This window comes from Narcine bancroftii, chromosome 1 (genome assembly GCF_036971445.1).
Source record: "Narcine bancroftii isolate sNarBan1 chromosome 1, sNarBan1.hap1, whole genome shotgun sequence".
Lineage (NCBI taxonomy): Eukaryota > Metazoa > Chordata > Chondrichthyes > Torpediniformes > Narcinidae > Narcine > Narcine bancroftii.
The window spans coordinates 97,659,190-97,683,394 of NC_091469.1; the positions used below are offsets into that span (position 1 = coordinate 97,659,190).

At 45.4% G+C, this 24,205-nt stretch overlaps 1 long non-coding RNA gene across 1 annotated transcript in view; it reads left to right on the forward strand.

Moving 5' to 3' along the window:
• Positions 1-702: 702 nt before the first annotated feature.
• The window catches only part of LOC138740691 (uncharacterized), a 101,008-nt gene continuing 77,505 nt past the window's right edge, over positions 703-24,205 (forward strand). The window contains exons 1-2 of the long non-coding RNA XR_011343123.1: positions 703-759; positions 3,751-3,892. This is a non-coding gene — a long non-coding RNA (uncharacterized lncRNA). The remainder of the gene's footprint in view (positions 760-3,750; positions 3,893-24,205) is intronic.

Here is a 24,205-nt window from a genome sequence, read left to right on the forward strand (position 1 = left end):
AAAAGCCTTTTCAGCATTTCAAGAATTATATTTGAAGGGGAATAAATAACATTCAATAATCTACGGATGTTAAAATGTGAACAGTGACTTTTAATAAATCCAGACTGATTTTTAGATATAATAGAGGGAGATTTTTTTTCCAACCTGCCAGTTAGAATCTTAGAAAGAACCTTAAAATCTACATTCAACAAATAAATTGTACTATAAGAAGTACATTCAGACAAATCTTTATATTTTTTAGGTATCAATTAAACTGAAGCTTCATAAAAAGTTGCTGGTAAGGACCCAGAGAAAACCGAACATTCAAATATCTACCCAGATGAGGGGTAAGTCAATTAGTAAATGATTTTAAAAAATCCACTGTAAAGCCTTCTAGATCGGGGTCTTGCCAGATTGAAGAGAAGATATCGCTTGGGAAACTTTCAACTCTGAAATTGGAGCTTCCAACAAGTTTTGATCTTCTGATGATATTTTAACCTTTGCAAAAATGTTGTGGCTGTGAGCAGTGGAAGAAACACAACCACCACGTTGAGGGTCGTTAACAACTGTTTTTATTCCAATTCAGCACATCCCTTTAAGGACAGCATGAGCTCAGTCACCTGGTGCATTGTGACATCATAATCACTGCCCAGGATCCGCGCTGGAAGGGATGCTGGAGTCAGAGAGAAACCTCTGATGACGCCATTTTCCCAATGGCTGCCCCGCCATGTGGCAATACAAGCGGGGCCGGTTCGCCATGAGGATGTGCACCGCCACAATGTATCCATTAAAATAGAATTATCAGGAAATTCAGATTTGTTTAGAAGAGTGGTCAGCTTTATATGGAGCCAAAAGAGATCAGGAAAATCTTAAATTTTTTTTCATTACTCAGGAAATGTACATAGGGCTGTGGGAAGTAAGGAAAACAAGCAGTGATGTCATGGAATCTTAAACAGATTAAAGTGGAGGAAGTGCTTGCTGCCTTAAAGCAAATAAGGGTGGATAAATACTGAAGGACTGACAAAATATTCCCTCGGATCTTGTGGGAGGCTAGTGTAGTAATTGCAGGGACTTTGGCAGAATATTTAAAATGTTCTTAGCATTGGCAGGTAGCTCACATTGTTCTGTTTAAAAAAGGTTCCAAAAGTAACACTGGAAATTATAGGCCAGTGAGCTGACATCAGTAGTAGATAAATTATTGGAAGCTGTTTTAAGAGATCAAATATACAATTATTTGGATAGCCAGGAACTGAATAGGGATAGTCAACATAGCTTTGTGCCTGGAAGGCCGTATTTAACAAATCTGAGAGAGATTTTTGAGGAGGTTATCAGGAAAGTTGACAAAGCAAAGGCTGTGCCCCATGATGTCCACATGAGGCAAAGGCTGTTCTCTACGTGGACTTTAGTAAGGCCATTGACAAGGTCCCACATGGGAGATCAGTCAGGAATGTTCCGACACCAGCTGAAGTGGTGAATGTGGGCTGAATTTTAACATTTAAGAAGAATTTGGACAGGTACATGGATGGGAGAGGTAGAGAGGGCTATGGACTGAGTGCAGGTCAGTGGGACGAGACCAAACAAATAGTTTGGCACAGACTTGAAGGGCCAAAGGGGCCTGTTTCTGTGCTGTAATGTTCTGTGGTTCTATGGATATAAATTCTTCATCTTAGATCATGTTCCTTCTTTTAAATTGAAAACAAAGTGATTAGAGCAACAGAATATTGTTATTCATAATCAAAATCAGTTCAGTTTAGTGCTTGTATTGACCAGCTTTCCTACTTTCCTGATAAAACTCTAATTTTATAAGATATTCAATGCAATTTGAATCACAAATTGGACTGCTTATCTCTGGTAGGTATAGGATGTAGATGGATTTGTACAATGTTTGCCATGTTCTAATACCGCTTCAGGTGCCAGTGGGCTACTTTGTAATGACTAAGACAGCAGTGCAACATATCTATGGATAAGATTATATCTTTACCATGCCAACTATTGGAACTGGGGTTCAAATCCCATGCTCTCTGTAAGGAATTTGAACATTCTCCTCGTGACTGCATAGAATTTCCCCGGGGGCTCCTATTTCCTTCCACCCTTCAGAGGTGTAGGTTAATTGGGTGTAAATTGGGAAGCATGGACCCGTGGCCAAAAATGGCCCACATTGTGCTGTGTGCCTAAATTGAAACATTTAAATTTATATTAAAAATTTAAAGATGTTAGTAATATAAAATTAGTGGAACAATAAACACTGCCTGCAACACAAGTTGGACTGACACATATAAAAACAAAATCAATTATTTTTGCAGCTGTTTCTAAATATTCTTGATATACATGGCTAGAAGTTGGAGTCAATTCACTTTGCTTTTATATGATGTGCCAATGTCATCAATACTTGTGATGCTCACTTCTTCATTAATGATTAAAATTATTGCAAAGATGTTGCACTCAGTGTCAAACAAGTGGAGCATGACTGGTGTACTGATGCTTTGCTCCCTCATTATTCCTCATCAATCTGCTTTGCAACAGAACATAGGTATTATTTAATGATTGTACTAGCCTTACATTGCAAAAATTGCTCCCCTGGTCTCTGCCTGCATTATGATTGCCATTTGAAATACATGGGAGGGTGCGATGGCGGACATGGAGGGGAAGGATAAGAGGTTTGATCATGCATAATGAACATCTCCCTCATGTTCTCCTTTCTCTTCCTGGCAGCCATTTTTTGTGTCACTCTAACATGTTAGGACAAGTTTCCCATAATCCCTTGTGTAAATGATGCAGTAACTGCAATCTCTGTAAGTAGCTGTCATAAGGAATCATGCAGGTTGCATTTTAACATGCCGAAATTGGGGAAAACATTAGGGTTTGAAGGTAAGTGTCATCAATCGTGCAAAGTGCAGCGCACCAAACATTGGGCAATATCCCATTTCTGGACCACTACACCTTAAAGGAAAAACACAAAAGTGCTGGAAAAAGCTTAGCAGTTCCCGCAGCATCCATAGGAAATAAAGATAATATAGAAATAACATTTCAGGGCTGACCCCTTCTTCAAGGCTCCTGCCTATTTTTTATTCTTATCTTGAAGAGGGGCTCAGGCCTGAAACATCGGTTATACAGTATATCATTACCTCCAATGGATGTCGTGAGACTTGTTGAGTTCCTGCAGCTTTTTTGTGTTTTTACTACAGTCACAGTGTCTGCAGACTTTCATGTTTAACTTCAGCACCTTAAAGGATGTAAGTCCAACAGTCACCCACAAATTCTTCAAGATGTCTTTATGCAGAAAACAACTAGACAGATCACAAAGTGGAGAAAGTATTTTGGCCACAAGATGTTTGACACTGAAGAAATTCAATGAAGTCTTCAGGAAACAATAAGGTAATGATCCTGGAGATGGGTCTTATCTTATGCATGAGTATTCTCTCAGAGACTTGCTTTTGAACTTTATCCTTAATTTAAAAACAAAATAAATTACAAACTGAGTGGACACATAAGAGGATAGTGGAAAAAATATTAATTCCAGCAGCTAATAAAATATATTCTCTCTTTTAAGTATTCATTAATCTTTATTTCACACAAGCTGGGTAATTTATAATGTCTGAGATATTTGATTCTCTCCTCTGCTCTTTGGAGGTCAATTCTTCAATTCTTAATGAAGCACAAATGAATCCAAAAGTACCATTTTTTTTCAGGAATCATAATGCTATCTCATGCTTATTGAGGTGTTTAAAGCTGTTGTGTCAGAGTTCCTTGACTGTAATCAAATCAAATCAGCCCAGGGGAAAACTGCATGACTGTGACTATCAGAAGGAAGAGCCTTGGTGATGATTCATTCAATGAAACACCCATTGCTTAGTTCCTTCCATAACAAAACTATGAACCAAGCAGGTGGTTACCCCCAGATTGGGGGGTTCAGGTAAGTGGACTACTGTCAAAGGTGGAAGGAATGTTGCTCAGTCAGTGGAGAGCACTCCAGTGGCTACTCCTCTTAGCAACAAACATATTGTATTGGATGATGTTGGGGAAGATGGCCAGTCTGAGGTTGGATCAAGGGAGCCAGCGGTGCAGAATGGAAGGAGAAGGGACAAGGTGGGACTCCATCATCAGGGGAATAGACAGAAGGTTCTGCATGCCTGACAAGTATTCCCGCATGGTATGTTGCCTTCCAGGAGCCAGAGTGTGGGATATCTCGGACAGGGTTCATGGTATTCTGAGAGGAATGTGTGAGCAGCCGGACGTCCTGGTACACGTGGGTACTAATGACATAGACAAATTGAGGAAGGAGATCCTGAAGAGGAAGTACTGTGAGCTAGGATGGAGATTAAAAACCAGGACCTCAGGGTCATAATCTTAGGGTTCCTACCTATGCTGCGTGCGGGACATGGCAAAAATGAAAAATTTAGGAAGTTAAGTGCATGGCTGGAGGAATGGTGCAAGGTGCAAGGTTTCAGGTTCATGGACCATTGGGATCTCTTCTGGGGGAGACATGACCTCTCCAGGAAGGATGGGTTGCACCTGAATCCAAAGGGGGCCAATATACTTGCAGTAAGGTTTAATAATGCTGTTGGATATGTTTTAAACTGAATTGGCAGGGGGAGGGGAACCAGACTGATAGTGAAATGGATAGGAACGTGAATGTAGGGGTAGTTCCAGTAGACTGAAATCTCAAAGTTGGAGGGAGAATGGTATCAGGGGTAGGGTGCTGTCATGAAAAGATAATTGGTTGAGAAATAGGAAACAAAGTGTTGGGATAAATGGGACATTTTCTGGATGGCAGAATGTGACGAGTGGGGTCCTGCAGGGATCGGTGTTGAGTCCTCAGTTGTTTATCATTAAGACACTAAACTCGGTGGTAGTGTGAAGTGTGAGAAGGATGTTAGGAAATTGCAGGGGGACTTGGACAGGTTAGGGGAGTGGGCGGAGAAATGGCAGATGAAGTTTAATGTGAGAAAATGTAAGGTTGTCCATTTTTGAGGCAGGAACAAGAGAGCAGAGTATTATTTAAATGGAGTTAAGCTAGGGAGTGGGGTAATGCAAAGGGATATGGGCATATTTGTTCACCAGTCATTGAAAACTAGCATGCAGGTTCAGCAAGCGGTGAAGAAAGTGAATGGTATATTGGCTTTCATAAAGAGGGGATTGGAGTATAGGAGTAGAGAAGCCCTACTGCAGTTGTACAGGGCTCTGGTGAGACCTCACCTGGAGTATTGCGTCCAGTTCTGGTCCCCATATTTAAGAAAGGACATATTTGCTATAGAGGGAGTGCAGCGTAGGTTTACAAGGTTAGTTCCCGGGATGGCAGGATTGTCATACGCGGATAGGTTAGAAAGACTAGGATTATATGTGATGGAGTTTAGAAGGATGAGGGGAGACATGATTGAGGTATTTAGGATTATCAAAGGGCTTGGCAGGGTGAAATCAGAGTACATGTTCCCAATGGAAGGAGAGACTAGGACTAGAGGGCATAGTTTAAGAATACAGGGAAGGCCATTTAAGACAGAATTGAGGAGAAATTTTTTACCTAGAGAGTTGTGGATCTGTGGAATGCGTTGCCACAGAGGGTAGTGGGGGCGGATTCACTGGATAGATTTAAGAGAGAGTTGGATAAGGGTCTTATGGGCAGGGGAATTAAGGGTTATGGAGATAAGGCTGGGATTAGCTATTGAAAGAGAAAGATCTGCCATGATCTGATAAATGGCGGTGCTGGCTCGACGGGCCAAACGCCTTACTCCAGCACCTATTGTCTATTGTCTATTAACCACATGGGGTTCATGGAGCCGCAGTCAATGGGTGCCACTATTTTAAGAGAAGGAGAGGAGGAAAGAACACGAGAGAAGTTGCCAACTCTGTAGTCTCATTCCAGAGTGATGTGCTTTAAGAATGACTTTTATTTACTCTGTGCCCTTGGCAAGGTATTCCAAGGCAGTCACACATCGTGCAGTGCTTTTGACATTGTGCTTGTTGAGTGATGCAGATTTTACATTCACAGCTTACTAGTAGTTGTTTTAAAGTTCAGAGTTCATTAATGCACAGTCAGCTATCAATCCTGAGCCCACAGTGGCTGAAAAAGGTTGCATAGTTCCAGACACTTGTACATGGAGTGGTCTCTCGCAGGGAGTGCCTTTTCATGCCAGGAAGCAGGCAGTGATGCTAGGGAAGGTAGGTCTGTATTCCTCAGTTGTTTTGGGCTCTATCTTTTCATTCTCCACCTATGCTATTTGTCACCTTCCCATCACTCAATGGGAAAAAGGATTCCTCATTTGTTCTTCATTCTGCTGTAGTTTTATACCAGGTTATAATTCAGAAGTGATGACCATACTTAAGAAACAGTAATGGCCATGAGGTCCAGTTGCTTGACACATCTCATTCAAAATACAGTTAGCAATGTGATTACAGCGCCAGCGATCTGAGTTTGAATCTGACGCAGTCTGTAAGGATTTGCACGTTCTCACCGTGTCTGCAAGAGTTTCCTCCCACCCTTTAAAAATGTATGGGCTTGTAGGTTAATTTAGTGTCATGGGTTTAAATGGCCACAATTGGCTTCTACCATGTTGTAAATAAAAAAAATTAAAAATGAATATTTAAAAAAAAGTAGTTGAAAGATGATACACAGTTTGACTGCTACCATGAAATAATTAAAATATTTCTGTTGGCCATTGGACTTTTTCAATCACATTTTTTATCTTTCCTTGACTCTTTAAGGAATGTCGTACAAGCTCAACAGCTCTCATCATTCACCATTTAGCTCATATTTGTGACATTGAATTCTTTGTGCCACAATTTTGTGCAAACACTCCAACTTTAAATTCATTCATTCACAGTGCATTTCATGGGCATTGTCCATCCTCAGTCACCCCTGCAGTGTGGAGGTGGTTAAGGTGCCTGTAATTTTATGTCTATCTACTTATAAAAGCAGAGGAACATAAGTGGTTGACCAATAAGAAAGTACTGACGATACTGCCCTTGCACCCATTTTCCATTTCCACAATACCCTCTTTTCCCCAGTTCTGATGAAGGATCTTTGACCTGAAATATTGCTTCCTTCACCACAAATGCTGTCTAATATGCTGAGAATATCCAGCATTTTCTGTTTTTATTTCAGATATCCAGCACATGCTGCTTTATTTAATCCTTGGAACCCGAGTCTCACTAATAACCATTGGCATTTATTGCTCACCGCTTATAGAACTTCCAGTGGTGTTGATGGGTCTACCACCACCATATATATTTGTACATATTTACATATAGCGATAGTGATTGGCTGAGAGCCATAACCACATCTACTGGCAGGTCATAAAGACAATTCTGGACTAGTCAACCCTGATGTACTACACTCCAGTCTTTTGTTAATAAAAGCCTTGGCTTGAGTCAAGAAGTCTTTGAGTCATTCGACGCGCTACAATTTTATTAACGAAAAGTTTCAATGGATGGAGCAAATGCTGCAACCAGAACACCTCAGCATCAACCCTCTATTGCCCAGAGTGATTTCAGGCACTGGGTGAGGTGTTTTGAGGCATATATGCAGCGCTCAGACCCCATATTGGAGGAAGACGCCAATAACTGCAAGTTCTAATGTCTATGGTGTCCACGAGGGTCTACGAAAACATCCAGGATGCGACCTCCTACACAGCTGCCATGAACATGCTGAAGGGACTCTACAAGAGGCCTGTGAATAAAGTCTATGCCAGACACATGCTGGAGACCAGGAGGCAGCAGCCGGGTGAGTCTTACAGAGCCTACCTCCAGGCACTAAGGCTACTGGGTAGAGCTTGTGCATGCACTGACAAAACTGCAGCCAGGATTACCAACAACATCATACGGGACACTTACGTGGCTGGATTCTGATCCAACAAAGTGAGGCAACGTCTACTGGAGCACGGGGAAGACAGTCTAGTGGAGACTGTACAAATAGCTGAAACAATGGAGGCTGCAGCCCTAACCATGGATGCTCACACATTACGATGTGAGTAGAACGCCTGCATTTAACCCAGCCTCCCCATGCCCCGCCAATGGCCTTGCCACCAATGCCACACTACCCGATGCGGCCCTGAAGTGCTACTTCTGTGGGATGGAGAAACACAGCTAATCCCTGTGTCCTGCGAGGAAGGCCTCATGCCAGAAGTGCCAAAAGAATGCCCACTTCGCTACAATCTGCCAGTCCAAAATGGCCACCGCAAATCACAGTGCCTCATGCGAGGCCCAACTGCCTTCCCCAAATTCTAATTACTCATTCTCGGAACTCTCATCCAATGAGAGCGAGGAATCGATTGCGCAGCAATGCTTGATGTCACGACGCAAGGACCGCGCGTGGATGGCGCCATCCTCGTGACATTCCACCCTCGCTGGTGTGATACTGCTCTCCAATGGCACGCAGCCATCATCGCCCCTTGCGCTGCCACCAACACTTGCCACCGTGACTCTGCTCCCTGACTTGGTCCCCCCTGCCCAACAGGACTTTTGTATCAGCAGGCCCCTATGGACCCACCAGCACCATGATGGCCACCACCTGCACTACGACTGTCGCCGCCTCCGCAGGTCGCCACTAATTCTGACTGGGTCCCTGCACCGGCAGGCCCCGTCAGCCCGCCTGCACCCGAGTGCTGCCGCCTCCACAGCTTGCTGCCGACTCCGACCGGATGCTGCCGCCTCCGCAGCTTGCCACTGATGGCCCACCCACCCCAATAACATCACCGTGTGAGTGTAGCATGCACCAGGCCGTGGCTCCACAATGCTCCGCCCCTGCACCAGTGATGCAAGGGTCCACTGGACGGCCCCCCCAGCAACGAGTGACATTATCATGCCAGCCTCCACAGTAACCAATACAAGCAGCACCCCTGCTCCCTGCATCGTTTGCTGCATCAATGACATTGAACCAGAGCCAGCAGCACCCCCCCAGCTAAGGCCATGGGAACTATCAGGGTGAATGGCCAATATGCTAACTGTCTTTTTGATTCAGGTTCGATGGAGAGCTTCATTCACCCAGACCTGGTCCAACGATGCGCGCTTGCAGTCCACCTGATGGACCAGAAGATTTCACTAGTCACAAGAGCCCACTCAATGAGCATCAAGGGGTATTGTGTGGTGACCTTGAAAGCTCAGGGTATCAAATTTAAGTTGCTGGTTCAATCTCAACTGTGTGTCCAGTATTGTTGGGGTTGCATTTTCAATGTCATTTTGAGTTGGTGTCACTGCATTAAGGGGGTCCCCACTCTTCGTTCTCAGTCTGCCACCATTCCACCCCAGAGGCCTCCTGCCAGCACCAGCCCACACCAGTCCCCATGCCCCGATGCTCCACTTGTAGCCTCTCCACTCTCCGGGTCGCTCCTCCAGCACTCTTCGCCAACCTCACCCCTGGCTGGGAACCGGTTGCCACTAAAAGCCGGCAGTACAGCTTCGGGGACAGGAAATTCATTAAAAGTGAGGTGCACAGACTGGAGGACGAGGGCATCATTGAGCCCAGCGCAAGTCCCTGGAGGGTGCAGGTGGTAGTTGTGAAGAATGGGGAGAAGCTGCAGATGGTGGTTGACTACAGCCAGTCAACCACTTCACACTCTTGGACTCTTAACCCTCTTCCGCGAATCACGGATGTGGTGAATCAAATCACCCAAATCTGTGTGTTTTCCACCATCGACCTTCGATCAGCCTACCACCAGCTCCCGATCCGCCTGAAGGACCACCCTTTCACGGCCTTCAAAGCGAACGTGCGTTTGTACCAATTCCTCAGGTTTCCCTTCAGTGCCACAAATGGTGTCGCGCTCTTCCAGCGAGTGATGGACTGGATGGTAGACCAGAATGGCCTAATAGCTACATTCCTTTATCTGGACAATGTCACCATCTGTGACCACGCCCCACAGGACCACGATACCAAACTTGAGAAATTCTTCCAAACTGCGAAACAGCTGAATCTAACCTATAATTTCAAGAAGTGTGTCTTCCAGACCACTCGCCCCGCAATTCTAGGTTGCGTGGTGGAAAATGGGGTGGTAAAGCCAGATCCTGACTGCATGCACCCTCTCATGGACCTTCCACCGCCCTAAACCCAGAGGCATTCAAACGCTGCCTGTGGATTTTTCCTACTATGCCCAATGGGTCCCACTGTATGCTGACAAAGCATGGCCACTCATCAAGTACAACTCTTTCCCCTTGTCAGCAGATGCCAGAGCGGCCTTCAACTGCATTAAGTCAGACATCGCTGCAGTCAATACACTTTCAGGTAGAGAGCGATGCATCCAACTTTACACTGGCAGCCACCTTATACCAGGCAAGTAGGCCTGTCGCCTTCTTTTCTAGGACCCTCCAGGGCCCAGAAAGCTGACATTCCTCTGTCGAGAAGGAGGCCCAGGCCATTGTAGAGGCCATACGTCATTGGAGACACTACCTCGCTGGCAGACACTTCACACTGCTGACTGACCAATGCGTGGTCTCATTTATGTTTAGCAACAACCAGCAGGGTAAGATCAAAATGACAAAATTGCCAGGTGGACAATCAAACTCTCTACCTTTAACTACGATATTCTGTACTGGCTTGGCAAATTCAACGACCTGCCTGATGCCCTCTCCCATGGGACATGCGCCAGCGTGCAACTGGGCAGGCTGCAGAGACTCCATGAGGAGGTCTGTGATCTGGGGGTCACCAGGTTCACCCATTTTGTGAAGGCCCGCAACCTGCCCTATACGGTCGAGGAGATCTGCTCCATGACTCGAGACTGCCCAGTATGCATTGAGTGCAAGCCCAATTTCTTCCGGCCTGAGAACACCCACATCATTAAAGCCACCTGGCCCTTCGAATGTCTTAGTGTGGACTTCAAGGGGCCCCTACCGTCAACGAACTGTAACACCTACATTTTCAAGGTGATCGACGAGTACCCCCCGCTTCCTGTTCGCTATCCCCTGCCTGGACATGACCGCCTCCACAGTCATAAATGCACTGCACAGCATCTTCGCCTTTTTTGGATACCCCAGTTACATCCACAGTGACCGGGGGTCCTCGTTTATGAATGCAGAGCTGAAGCAATAACTTCTGGAGTGTGGTATTGCTTTGAGCAGGACCACTAGCTACAATCTCCATGGTAATGGGCAGTTCGAAAGGGAGAATGCCACCATCTGGAAAGCGATCACTCCGGTTTAAAGCCACCCCCACCACTCGCTGGCAGGACGTCCTCCCAAATGCCCTACACCCCATCAGGTCTCTGTTATGCACTGCCACCCATACTACCCCGTACGAACGTATGTTCTTGTTCCCACAGAAGCCGGAATCAGGGATGACCACACTGGCTTGGCTGATGGTCCCTGGACTTGTCTTGTTGAGACGTCATGTCCGGTACTCAAAAAACGACCCCTAGTCAACCGGGTAATGCTGTTACACGCGAACCCACATTATGTTTATATCGAGTACCCGGATGGGCGGTAGGACACGGTCTCGGTAAGGGACCTGGCCCAAGCTGGATCTAACATTGTCACGTTCCAACCCCATCCTCCCTCCAATCCTCCCCTAGGTTACATGCCTGGATAACGGGACCCGCAGCACCTCGCGGATGACGACAGCAGTAGACCAACCAACATATGGCCAATGACGGCTGTGGACTAGGCAAAACAGCACCCACACTCAGGGACCCTAGCTATGATACCCTACCAGTTACCCCGATCCCGGCGCCACAGATCATGTTGGACAATCAGGCCACCTGACTGCTACAGCCCGTAACCCCTGCATACTATACCCCCCCTTTTTTTACTCACCTTGGATCACCTCTGTATATATTTGTACATATTTACATATAGCAATAGTGATTGGCTGAAAGCTGTTGCCACACCTACTGGCAGGTCATAAAGGTCTGCTCCTAACCAGACCCAGGTTAGTCTGGACTGGTCGACCTCTATGTACTACACTCCAGTCTTTTGTTAATAAAAGCCTTGGTTTGAGTCAACAAGTCTTTGAGTCATTCGACGCACTACATCTTGATGTTCTTTTTAGTACTGGATCCTTTATGCCACAGAAAAGATCATCTTCATCAAGACAGAGTTCAATTATCCATCCTTGACTTTCAGTGGCAAAACCAATATTAATATTCACCAGCCACATAAATAATAGTTACAGGTGCAGGCCAAAGGCTAGTTATTCTGTCGATGAGTAACTCACCTTCTGACTTTCCAAAACCTCTCACTATTAGTGAGTGATTCACCTTCTGACTTTCCAAAACCTTTCCAGTATCCACAAAGCACTAATCAGTTGACTTCAGCTCCAAAAATTTCTCAGCCCCATCCAGGACAAAGAAGCTTGGTTCTTTAGCACTCACTCCACCACCTTACACATTTCCTTCCTTCACCTCCCCACATATGGTAATAGTGTGCACCATCTACAAAATCGACACTGGATTTCACCAACCCTGGAAAATAGAAGGGGCAATTTGTGATGGAAAATACTTTAATAAAGCTAATGAAAGCTTGGAGAGTTTTCTTTTACACAACAACACAGTTATATATAATAAAATCCCCAATTTCTGGCACCTATGGAAATTGGTAAATGCCGGATAAGTGAATTTTCCAGTTGCTTGAGATTGTTTGTTACATAATTGGTGAACTGACCTCTGAGGACCAAATTTAAACGTTCATATTTTTTACCTAATTATTTTCCATGATTTCTTTTGCTGATTACTTGAGGCTGCTGGTTGCATGAATTCAGGATAACGGAGATTTTACTGTTCTATTAAGAAGCCTTTACATTTAAAATAGAACAGTGAAAGAGATGTTAGTGTGTGACACAGAAGGCTGTTGCCAGACTTAGAAGCTGGAGCCAATAATTCCCTTGTGTGCCATATTCCTGATGCATATCATTGAAATGAGTGCCAAATTGGAGTCTGGCAGTGAAGAAAGAATTAGATGAATGATTTGCACTTGTAAAGTAAATGTAATAACCTTGGGAACTTTTCAATGTACCTTGCATTCAATGGTGCACATAAAAGTCAGCATGGTCGTTAAATAATAGTTAATTTTCAAAAAGCATGATCTCATAGGCAGCAATGAGTTCTCTGTGAATGAGTTTGGCTAAAAGATAAATATAATTCTTGCAGCCAAGCAGGATTCTTGTCCTGGTTTTCATACATCGCCATGGATCTTTTACAGGCCACAATGTCATCAACTAAACTCCACCCCCAACAGTACAGCATCGAATTGCCATCTAGATTCAACCCTTGTATTTGTGGAGGAAACATGATTCCTCAGTTTTCTGACTCAGAGGTAATAGGGCAACTTTCTGAGCTGGAGTGAGCACCGGGGGACAAGCCTGTGCCGCCAGTGGTGATCTCAGATAAGGTGTTAAACAGGAGTTCAGGAATGCAGGAAAAACTGGAAGATGACTTGGGATTCCTTGATCAAATGCCCTGGGTTCAAGAGAGCAATGCCTGTCTCAGCACTTAAAGATCTGGTTTTATTGATTCAGTTTAAATGGTACATCTGCAGAACAATGGACTTAGAGAACTGAGGCTGACAGCAAGATATATTGATTAACCACTAAAACTACACTGAGTGGAATTCAATAGATATTTAATAAAATGTTTTGCATTAAAGAAATAAAAGGCATTTGCAATAATTAACAAAGGCACACGAAACAAAGGAAAAGGAAGGGAGAATAAAAGAAGGGATGTAAGATTAGTATGCTGCACATTGGTTACCAGTAATAGCTGATGTGCTGAAGTACCAACTTTTTACTCTTAAGGAATGAAAAGATAATAATAATAAAAATGAATAATCTGTGGTCACAATATTTTGGATTTTCAGGGGTAAAGAAGTAAATTACTACATTAAGTCTTGCTTTAGACAGGTCGATTCAATTGTAATTACTTCACAGAAATCAGGCTATTTCATCCTGCTCTATGTTATCCTTTATTCTTCAGATGAGCAGTATCCACATTCCTGGCTTCCCTCATTCCTCTAACCTTCAACTACTTGACTGATGGAGCATTGGAGAAAGTTTCTGCACTTCAATGTTAAGTTTATTGTCACAGGCGCAAATACAAACTACAGATGCAATGAGGTTTAGGAAGTGCTCTTGGAATAGCCTCAGTAAATTACTAAAGATTATTTTGTAGATAACACACATTGTTGCCATTTGAAGGTATCAAAGGAATAAATGTTGAGGGTGATAGATTAGGTGTCAATCAACTATGCTGCATTGTACTTAGAGTTGATGGAAAGGCTTTCGGAAATCAGGAAATGAATCACTCAGCAGAACACCTAGCCCTTGACCTATTCATGTAGTCACACTAGTTATGTGGACAGTTCATTTGTGTTTTAAGTGAATGGTACTTCTGAGATATTGGTGTTAGCAATGTCACAGGATATCAAGGGTACATAGAACCATATAGCACAGAAACAGGCCCTTTAGCCCTTCAAGTCAGTGCTGAACTATTTATCTACGTCACACATGTCAAACTCTGGCCCGCGGGCCAAATTTGGCCCACGATATAATTATATTTGGCCCGCAAAATAATTTCAAAAATGTATTAGAAGTGGCCCGCCCTGCAGCGAGAGCCGATGCTGTTTTTTGGTAATGTCACCCCCACCATCCTCCCCCTTCATTGCACATCCTTCCCCATTGTAACACGAGAAATTGTAACACGAGAAGTCTGTCGATGTCATCAGCCGGCAAGCCGGTTGGAAGGCTCCCCGCACAGCCAGTGCGGCGGTGCGGCGGATTGGCGAGTGCCTGTGATTTCCTGTCGGCGCGACGGGCATGGCAGGCTGCGCACGGCCCCAAGGCACCACGAGCCCCGCGCGACTGGCACCGGACGGCCCTTCCACAGCGCGAGCGCACTTCTCCCGGTCGCCACGGCCTTCAGCGCTTGCACCTACGCGGACCCCAGGGACAGCTGGTTCGGCCCTGCACATGAAGAGAGAGATGGTGGCTGTCTGCAAAGGCTGATCGGCAGCGCGCTGGGCCTGAGTGGGTGGGTAAGCAGGGGTGGGCAGAGGGTGTAGGTGAGGAGTAATGGGCAGGGGAAGTTATGGTGGTGCAAGGGGCAGTTAGAGGGAGGGATGAGTAGAAGGAGGGGTGGATAGGGAAGAGGTAAAAGGGGAGGGGCAGGGCGAGTAGGGGAGGGGTGATTAGAGGGTGAGAGATGGGTAGAGGGAGGAACAGGTTGAGGGGAGAGGCAGTAGAGGGGCATGTATAGGATGGGGCGGGTAGAGGCAGAGCGAGTGGAGTGAGGGGTGAGTAGAGGTTGGGTAAAGGACTGGTCAGGTAGAGGGATGGTGGGTCGAGGGTGAATAGAGGCCTAGAGCCTGAGGAGTGAGCAGGAAATGCTGAGTCCTGATGCAGGCCAAAATGGACACAGCCTGTGAATGCTGACTACATCTCCACAGGGACCAAATAGGTTTCCCTCAGGTCAAGCAAAGGGTGAACTTGAGCTACCTAATCCTGACCTGTAACATTATCCTCCTAAAGTTATATCCTAAAGTTTAACATTACATATGTTGAAAGAAGAGAAAACATGCAGATGTTGTTGAAAATTTTCAATAAATATTTAGTTCGGCCCTCGACTTAGTCCAAGTTTTAAATTTTGGCCCTCCATGAATTTGAGTTTGACACCCCTGATCTACGTAGTCCCACTGACCTGTGCCCAGTCAATAGCCCTCCAAACCCCTCCCATCCATGTAACTGTCCAAATACATCTTAAATATTAAAATTGAGCCTACATTTACCATTTCAGCCGGCAGCTCATTCTACACTCCCACCACTCTCTGGGTGAAGAAGTTCCCACTAATGTTCCCCCTAAACTTTTCCCCTTTCACCCTTAACCCAAGTCCTCTGGTTATTTGGGCTCTTGTGGCAGATGACACTTCTGTCGTGCAAATATTACTTATCCCCGTCAGTCCCATGAGAGAGCTTGGAATAGAATGGTTAATTATTTGATTGGATTTGTTTCTCTTTTGTGAAAAGGGATAGCATTATGGTGTATGTGTGTGAATTTATGCTTAGGTTGACTGCCATTAAGAAACCAAATCCTATTTGTAGCTTCACACTAGCAGAAACAAAAAGGAATTCACCAAGAAAATGACACAAACAGAGAGATGAGGTTCAATGTAGCCAACTGCTTTACAAAGAGAAGGAACAATGGATGATTACTTACATAATGTGAATGGAAACAATTTGGATAGAGGATCAAGGAGATAATAAATTGAATTCTTTACAACTGCATTCACTGGGAAAAATATATCAAGTAATGGAATACATTAAAAGTTCAACACTGAGATGTGATAACAAAATAATCCCAATACTCTATAATTCATTGGAGTGGCTGTGCTGGGGGTGTGGCAAGATGGCGTAGAGTCTAGACGTGCAATCTCGACCTCTTTGGCCAGACTTTTAAATACCCATTTTTTAACCCTTTGTTTTCAAGTTTAAACTTTTTAAATTTTAGTTTAAAGTATTAAGGAATTATTATGGCCACTAATGGTAGGCTCATATGAATGCTGGTATAAGTTCAGAATTAAATATGGTTAAGACATGTGTGGATGCATCTTATGAAGAATTTAAAAAAATTCAGACTGCTTTTTTGGACTGTAAACAACAAGTGACTTTTAACACAGAAAAATTGTTAAAGGTGGAAAAATCAATCATAGAATTAGGAGAAGAGGGAAGATTTTCTGGATTTTTAAGGTGAGCTTATAGACGGGATCCCTATGCGTTAGAGTCATGATGGTGAGAGGCTCAAAGAGAGTGGGGTAGAAAAGAGTAGCCTGCCACCCCAAAGCTTTACACACAGCAGAGGTCAGAATTTAGAGCAAAAAAAGAACAAAACAACCTATAATATTGACAGTTCCTTCCCATCTGTCCCCTGACTAATGATGTTCGACCTGCTGAGTTCCTCCAGCAGATTTATTTTTTAGATGAAGACATTTTTATTATCATTTGGGCAGTATAGTTAATGTCGTGGTTAGCTGCTTCAGTCCCAGCGAATGGGGTTCGAGTCTGGCACGGTCTGTAAGGAGTTTATATGATCTCCCCAAGTCTGCGTGGGTTTCCTCCAGGTGCTCCAGTTTCCTTCCACCATTCAAATTGTAGGTCAATTTGATGTAGTTGGACGACACGGGCTCATGGGCTGAAAGGGCCTCTTACTGTGTTGTATGTCTAAATTAAAAAAAAATATGCTTAAGTACAATGTACAAACACAACTGAAATTCTTGCTTATGGCAACTACACAGCTACATAAAATGCTCTAACAAACAATAATTATAACACGATGCTCTATGAAAGATTGCAAATTCGGGACCGTCAGCATAAGAGTAGGAGCAAGGGACTTGGGTAGCAGTGAGTGGAGGGATTCAGCCTAGGGATGTGAGGTTTAAAATGTTTTTAAAAAGAGCGTGGAGTGGGGGCTTGGGTCATTGCAATCTTGGGACCGTCAAAGTAAGAGAAGGAGAGAGGAACTTGGGAGAGTGGTGAGTGGAGGGAATCAGCCAAGGTGAGTGAGGTTTAAAAAGTTTTAAAAAGAGTGTGGAGGGCAACTGAAGGGTTAAACAGAGTGTTCATTTGTGGAGTGAGTACTTGAGATAATTGACAGGGACAAATAAAAGGAGGGGAAGCTGAAGCAGAGCAGCCAGTATGTGAGTGGCTCAATGAAGGAGTGGAGCTTAGGCTCAAGAGGCTTCAGCTGGAGAAGCTTTGGCAAGGCCAAACTTGCTTCCAGTGAGGTAAGGCCAGGTGGGGTAATTTAATCCTTTAATTAAATTAGGAGTAGATAATGGAGTAAGCTAGGGCAGTGGATTGCTCTGAATGCAAGATGTGGGAAATCTGGGAGAGCATAATTGACCCTGATGACTACACCTGTAAAAGGAGCATCCAGCTGCAGCTCCTGACAAATCAAGTTAGAGATCTGGATGAACTCTGGGGTTGATAGAGAGGAGCTTCAGGGAGACAGTCACCCCCAAAAGTCAGGAGGCAGGTAGCCTGGTGACTGTCAGGAGAAGAAAGGCGAATAGATTTATTGTCAGAGTACATATGACATCACATGCAACTCTGAGATCCCTTTTTCCTGTGGACACATTAATTACCACTAATTGATAGTGAAAAAAATAAACTGTGCACAGTGTAAACATGTAAACAAATAAAGAACTGTAAAATGATAATGAATGTAAACAATCTGACTGTGCAATACGAAGAAAATCAATAAAGTGCACAAGAGGTCTTAAGTGAGACTTTGAGTTTGTTGTTGAGGAGTCTGATGGTGGAGGGGTAGCAGCTGTTCCTGAACCTGGTTGTCTGAGCCGATACCTCTTTCCTGTTAGCAACAGTGAAAACAGAGCGTGTGCTGGGTGGAATGGATCTTTGATGATTGCTGCTGCTGCTTTTTAATGGTAGTTTTCCCTGTAGATGTATTCAATAGTAGGGAGGGTTTTGCCTGTAATGTCTTGCGCTGTGTCCACTACCTTTTGGTAGTATTGGAGTCCCTACATCAGACCATGACGCAGCCAGTCAGCACACCTTCCACCACACCTCTGTAGAAATTTGCCAGGGTTTATGATGACATAACAAACCTCTGCAGATTCCAGAGGAAGTAGAGGCGCTGACATGCTTTCTTCACGATGCCATTGGTATGTTGGGTCCAGGAAAGACCTTCTGAGATACTGACTTTCAAGAACTTAAATGTGCTCACCCTCTCCACCTCTGATCCCCCAAATGATCACTGGATTGAATACCTCTGGCTTTTCTTTCTTGAAGTCAACAATCAGCTCCTTAGTTTTGGTGACATTGAGTAAAAGATTGTTGTTGTTGCATGTAGTGCGTTGAATTAACCAAAGACTTGTTAGCTCAACCAAGGCTTTAATCAGCAAAAGACTGGAGCTTATCACAGCACGGTCGACCAGTCCAGACTGACCTGGGTCTGGTTAGGAGCAGCCCTTTATGACCTGTCAGTAGGCGTGGCTACGACTCTCAGCCAATCACAACAACTATAAGCAAATATATACAAGTATACATTGGTGATAGTATCCTGTACTATCACATTCACCCTTTCTTTAGGAACAGACCCCTGCAGTGAATAAGAGGGAAGGAAGGAGGAGGAGGAGAGAGGAAAAGAAAAAAAAATTAGGGCCATGTTGTGTTCACGGACTGTAATGCTTGGGAGGCCTGATTGTCCAACGTGATCAGCGTGGTGCTGGAATCAGGGTAGCAGGCAGGGCATCATCACTGGGGACTCTGGGTGTGGGCGCGGTCTCACCTAGACCACAGTCGTCGTTGGCCGAGGTCTTATCCAGTCTGCTGCCGTCATTCTCTGTGACGTAACTGATGGGAAGAATGGATGGGGATTGGGGTTGGAATGCGGCAATGTTAGACCCGGCTTGGGCCAGGTCCCTTACTGAGACCGTGTCCTCCTGCCAGTCTGGGTACTCGATATAGGCGTAGTGTGGGTTTGCGTGTAGCAGCGTAACCTGGTCAATGAGGGGGTCATTTTTGGAGTAGTGGACGTGATGTCTCAGTAAGACAGGTCCAGGAAATGTCAGCCCAGTTGGTGTGGTCGTTTCCGATTCTGATTTTCGTAGGAAGGAAAACTTATGTTCGTTCAGTGTAGCATTGGTGGCAGTGCATAACAGGGACCTGATAGAGTGTAGGGCATTTGGGAGGACATCCTGCCAGCGACTGGTGGGGAGGCCCTTGGACCAGAGGGAAAGCATGACCGCTTTCCAGCTGGTGGCATTCTCCCTTTCAACCTGCCCGTTACTGTGCAGGTTATAGTTAGTGGCACTGCTCAAAGCAATACCACACTTCAGGAGATGCTGCCTCAGCCCTGCTCTCATGAACGAGGATTCCCGGACACTGTGGATGTAACTGGGGTACCTGAGAATGGTGAAGATGCCGTGCAGTGCCTCTATGACTGAGGAGGCAGTTATGTCCGAGCAGGGGATAGCGAACTGGAAGCGGAAATACTCGTCAATCACCGTGAGAATGTAAGTATAACAGTTCATCGACGGTAATGGCCCCTTGAAGTCCACGCTTAAACGTTCAAAGGGTCGGGTGGCTTTTATGACGTGGGTGTTCTTGGGCTGGAAGAAATGGGGTTTGCACTCAGCGCATACTGGGCAAGCTCGGGTCATGAAGTGGATCTTCTCAACCGTATAGGGCAGGTTGCGGGCCTTTACAAAGTTGGCAAACCTGGTGACACCCGGATGACAGAGCTCCTCATGGAGTCTCTGCAGCCTAGCCAGTTGTACACTGGCGCATGTTCTACGGGAAAGGGCGTCGGGCGGGTCATTGAATTTACCAGGGTGGTACAGTAGAGAGTTCAATTCTCCACCTGGCGATCTTGTTGTTTTTGATCTTACCCTGCTGGCTGCTGCTAAACATAAATGAGACTGCGCATTGGTCGGTCCGCAGAGTAAAGTGCCTGCCAGTGAGGTAATGTCTCCAACGATGTGCGACCTCTACGATAGCATGAGCCTCCTTCTTGACAGACGAGTCTTGGCTTTCAGGGCCCTGGAGGGTCCTAGAAAAGAAGGTGGCAGACCTACCTGCCTGGTTTAAGGTGGTCGCCAGTGCAAAATCTGACACATCACCCTCTACTTGGAAGGGTACGGATTCGTCTATGGCGTGCAGAGTGGCCGAGGCGATGTCCAGCTTGATGCAGTCGAAGGCCACTCTGGCTTCCACTGTCAAGGGGAAGGAGGTGGACTTAATCAGAGGTCGAGCCTTGCCAGCGTACTATGGAACCCATTGGGCGAAGTAGGAAAAAGACCCCAGGGAGCGTTTGAGTGCCTTCTGGGTTTGGGGCGGTGGAAGGTCCATGAGAGGGCGCATGCAGTCGGGGTCCGGCATTACCACCTGTTTTCCACCACGCAACCTAGAATAGGAAGATGGGTGGTCCGGAAGACACACTTCTCAAAATTGTAGGTCAGATTCAGCTGTTTTGCAGTTTGGAAGAATTTCTCAAGGTTGATGTTGTGGTCTTGCGGGTCATGGCCACAGATCGTGACATTGTCCAGATATGGGAATGTAGCTGTTAGGCCATTCTGGTCTACCATCCAGTCCATCTCTCGCTAGAAGAGTATGACACCATTTGTTGCACCGAAGGGAACCCTGAGGAGTTAATACAAATGCCCGTTTGCTTTAAAGACCATGTAAGGGCGGCCCTCCGGGTGGATCAGGAGCTGGTGGTAGGCTGAATGAAGGTCGATGATGGAAAACACATGGTATTGGGTAATCTGATTCACCACATCCATTATGTGCAGAAGAGGGTAAGCGGTTGACTATTTGGCTGTAGTCAATCACCAGCCGCAGCTTCTCCCCGTTCTTCACGACTACCACCTGCGCCCTCCAGGGACTTGTGCTGGGTTCGATGATGCCCTTGTCCAGCAGTCTGCGCACTTCACTTTTAATAAATTTCCTGTCATCGAAGCTGTATTGCTTGCTTTTAGTGGCAACTGGTTTCCAGCCGGGGGTGAGGTTGGCGAAGAGTGCAGGAGGATCGACCCAGGGGGGTGGAGAGGCTACAAGTGGAGCATTGGGGCGTGGGGACTGGCATGAGCTGTTGCTGGTAGGAGGTCTCCGGGGTAGAGAGGTGACAAACAGAGAGTGGAGAGTGGGGACCCCGTAGTGTAGTGAGTCCGATTTTAAAATGGCATTGGTAATCCAACCCCAACAACACAGGTGCACATAATTGGGGCAGGACCAACAACTTAAATCCTGTAAATCTGACGTACTGGACTTTCAGTGTCACTGTTACAATAACCGTTGATGTCCGTTGAGTGGGCTCTTGTGGCCAGCGAGATCTTCTGGTCTGTCGGGTGAACTGTCAGTGCGCATCGGTGGACCAGGTCAGGATGGATAAAACTCTCAGTGGAACCTAAATCAAATAGATAGTTAGTTAGGTCTGAGGATGGGAGATTTCAATTTGGGGAAGACGTGTCACATGACACACTGCGTTTGGCGGTGGCCATTTTAGACTGGCAGACTGGAAGAAATGACTGTTCTGGCATTGAGCCTTCCTCGCAGGTCACAGGGATCTGTTGTGTTTTTCCCTCCCACAGAAGTAGCACTTCAGGGCAGCATTGGGCAGTGTGGCAGCAGCGAATCCTTCAACTGGGCAAAGGGAAGCAGGATTTCTACTTGCATCATAGCGAGGGCCCCAGCCCTGTGTATAAGCATCCATGCTTAGGGCTGCAGCCTCCATTGTTTCAGTGTTTTTTTTTGTTTTTTGTTTTGTTTTTTTTTCCCACTGTCTTAGCCAGGCTGTCTCCCCCATGCTTCAGCAATCGTTGCCTCACCTCGTTAGAGCAGATCGCAGTCACATAAGCATCTCTGATGAAGTCATCAGTGATCCCTGCCACAGTTTTGTCAGTGCATGCACACGCTCTCCCCAGTAACTTCAGTGCCTGTAGGTAGGCTCTGCAGGACTCACTAGGCTGCTGTCTTCTGGTTGCGAGCATGTGCCTGGCATAGACCTTGCTCACAGGTCGCTCATAGAATCCCTTCAGCACCTTTATGGCTTCCTTGTAGGAGGGTGCATCCTAGATGTTCTCGTAGACTCTCGAGGAGACCATGGACATCGGCACCAGTAGTTTGTCTGCGTCTTCCTCCACGGTGGGGTCTGATCGCTGCAGGTATGCCACAAAGCACCTCACCCAGTGGCTAAAGTCACTCTGGGCAGTAGCTGACTGCAGGTCAATGTTGAGGCATTCTGGTTGCAGCATTCACTCCATCCTTTGAAACTTTTTGCTGATTACATTGTAGCGGGTCGAATTAACCAAAGACTTGTTAGCTCAAACCAAGGCTTTAATCAGCAAAAGACTGGAGCGTATTACACCACGGTCGACCAGTCCAGACTGACCTGGGTCTGGTTAGGAGCAGCCCTTTATGACCTGCCAGTAGGCGTGGCTACGACTCTCAGCCAATCACAACAACTATAAGCAAATATATACATTGGTGATAGTATCCTGTACTATCTCAATGCGCCATTCAGCCAAGTTTTCAATCTCCAAATTGTGTGCTGACTCATCCCCTTCCTTTTTACAACCTATTACCGTGGTATCATTGGTAAATTTGTAGTTTGTGTTATTGTTGTACTGAGCTATTGTTTAAAGTGAGTAGAGCAGGGGACTAAGAACACAGCCCTGTGATGCTCCAGTGCTGATTAAGATGTGGAGAAGAAGTTCTTACCAATCTTCACTGATTGTGGTCTGGAGGTGAGGAAATCCATGATCCAATTACACTCTGGGTGTTAACTCTCAGGTCTTGGAGTTTGCTGATCAGTTTTGAGGGAATGATAATACTAAATGTTGAACTGTAGTTGATAAAGAGCATTCTGATGTATACATCTTTGCCGTCCAAATGTTCCAGGGCTTTGTGTAGAGCCAGTGAGATGGCATCCACCGTAGACCTTTTTCTATGATGGGTGAACTGGAATGGATCCGTGCCACTGCTCAGACACTGCTTCATCAGCCTTTCAAAACACTTCATCACTATTACTGGCCGACAGAGAGAGCAGAGCACCCCTATGGCTGTTCCCATCAACAATAAGTATATTGAGGGGCGTGGCAAGATGGCGTAAGGAATAGATGTGCCTTCCAGTCCTATCCTGACTCTTTGTTATTGTTTTGTCTATAAGTGCCCGTTAAAACTTTAAAAAAAGTTTATAAATAGAGGTTTTGAATTAACTCCTAATGGTACAATTTTTTAAAAAAAAGTAAAAATAAAACAGCAACAGATCACTAAGAAACTGTATTTCCCGAAGTTATCTGAGCCTACCTGTTTACAAGAAGCCAGGACTCAGCGTGAAATGGATCCAAGAGGAGAAGTGCAGGATTTGGCAAAGGAGCTCTGCTCTGTACCGGTAGGGCTCTTTAAAGATGGCGCCCGGCAGCCTTTGGAACAAAGGGCTAGCCAGGCACATGTATTTCAATCAACGCCTGCTATGTGCGTTGTCACTGAACTTTTGAAACAGCTGGGATGCCGCCAGCTGAAGACCCGACTTTAAAGAGACGTCCACCGATCGATGTAGCGGTGGCGCAGCGAAATGCACCACCAGTTATGAAGACTTCAATAGATCTCGATGTAATGAAGGCTCTTGATGTAATATGGGTTAAGGATAACCCTGAATACCAGTCTTCTGATATTGCTGAGGAGGTTGTGGCAGGGGTTTCTACACGGAGTCAGACTGCAGGAAAAGCAGTTAAACTAAGGGAAGGATTAGAAGACCCTCTGGTTATTCAGAAACAGTAGGATCCTATTGTACCTGAATCT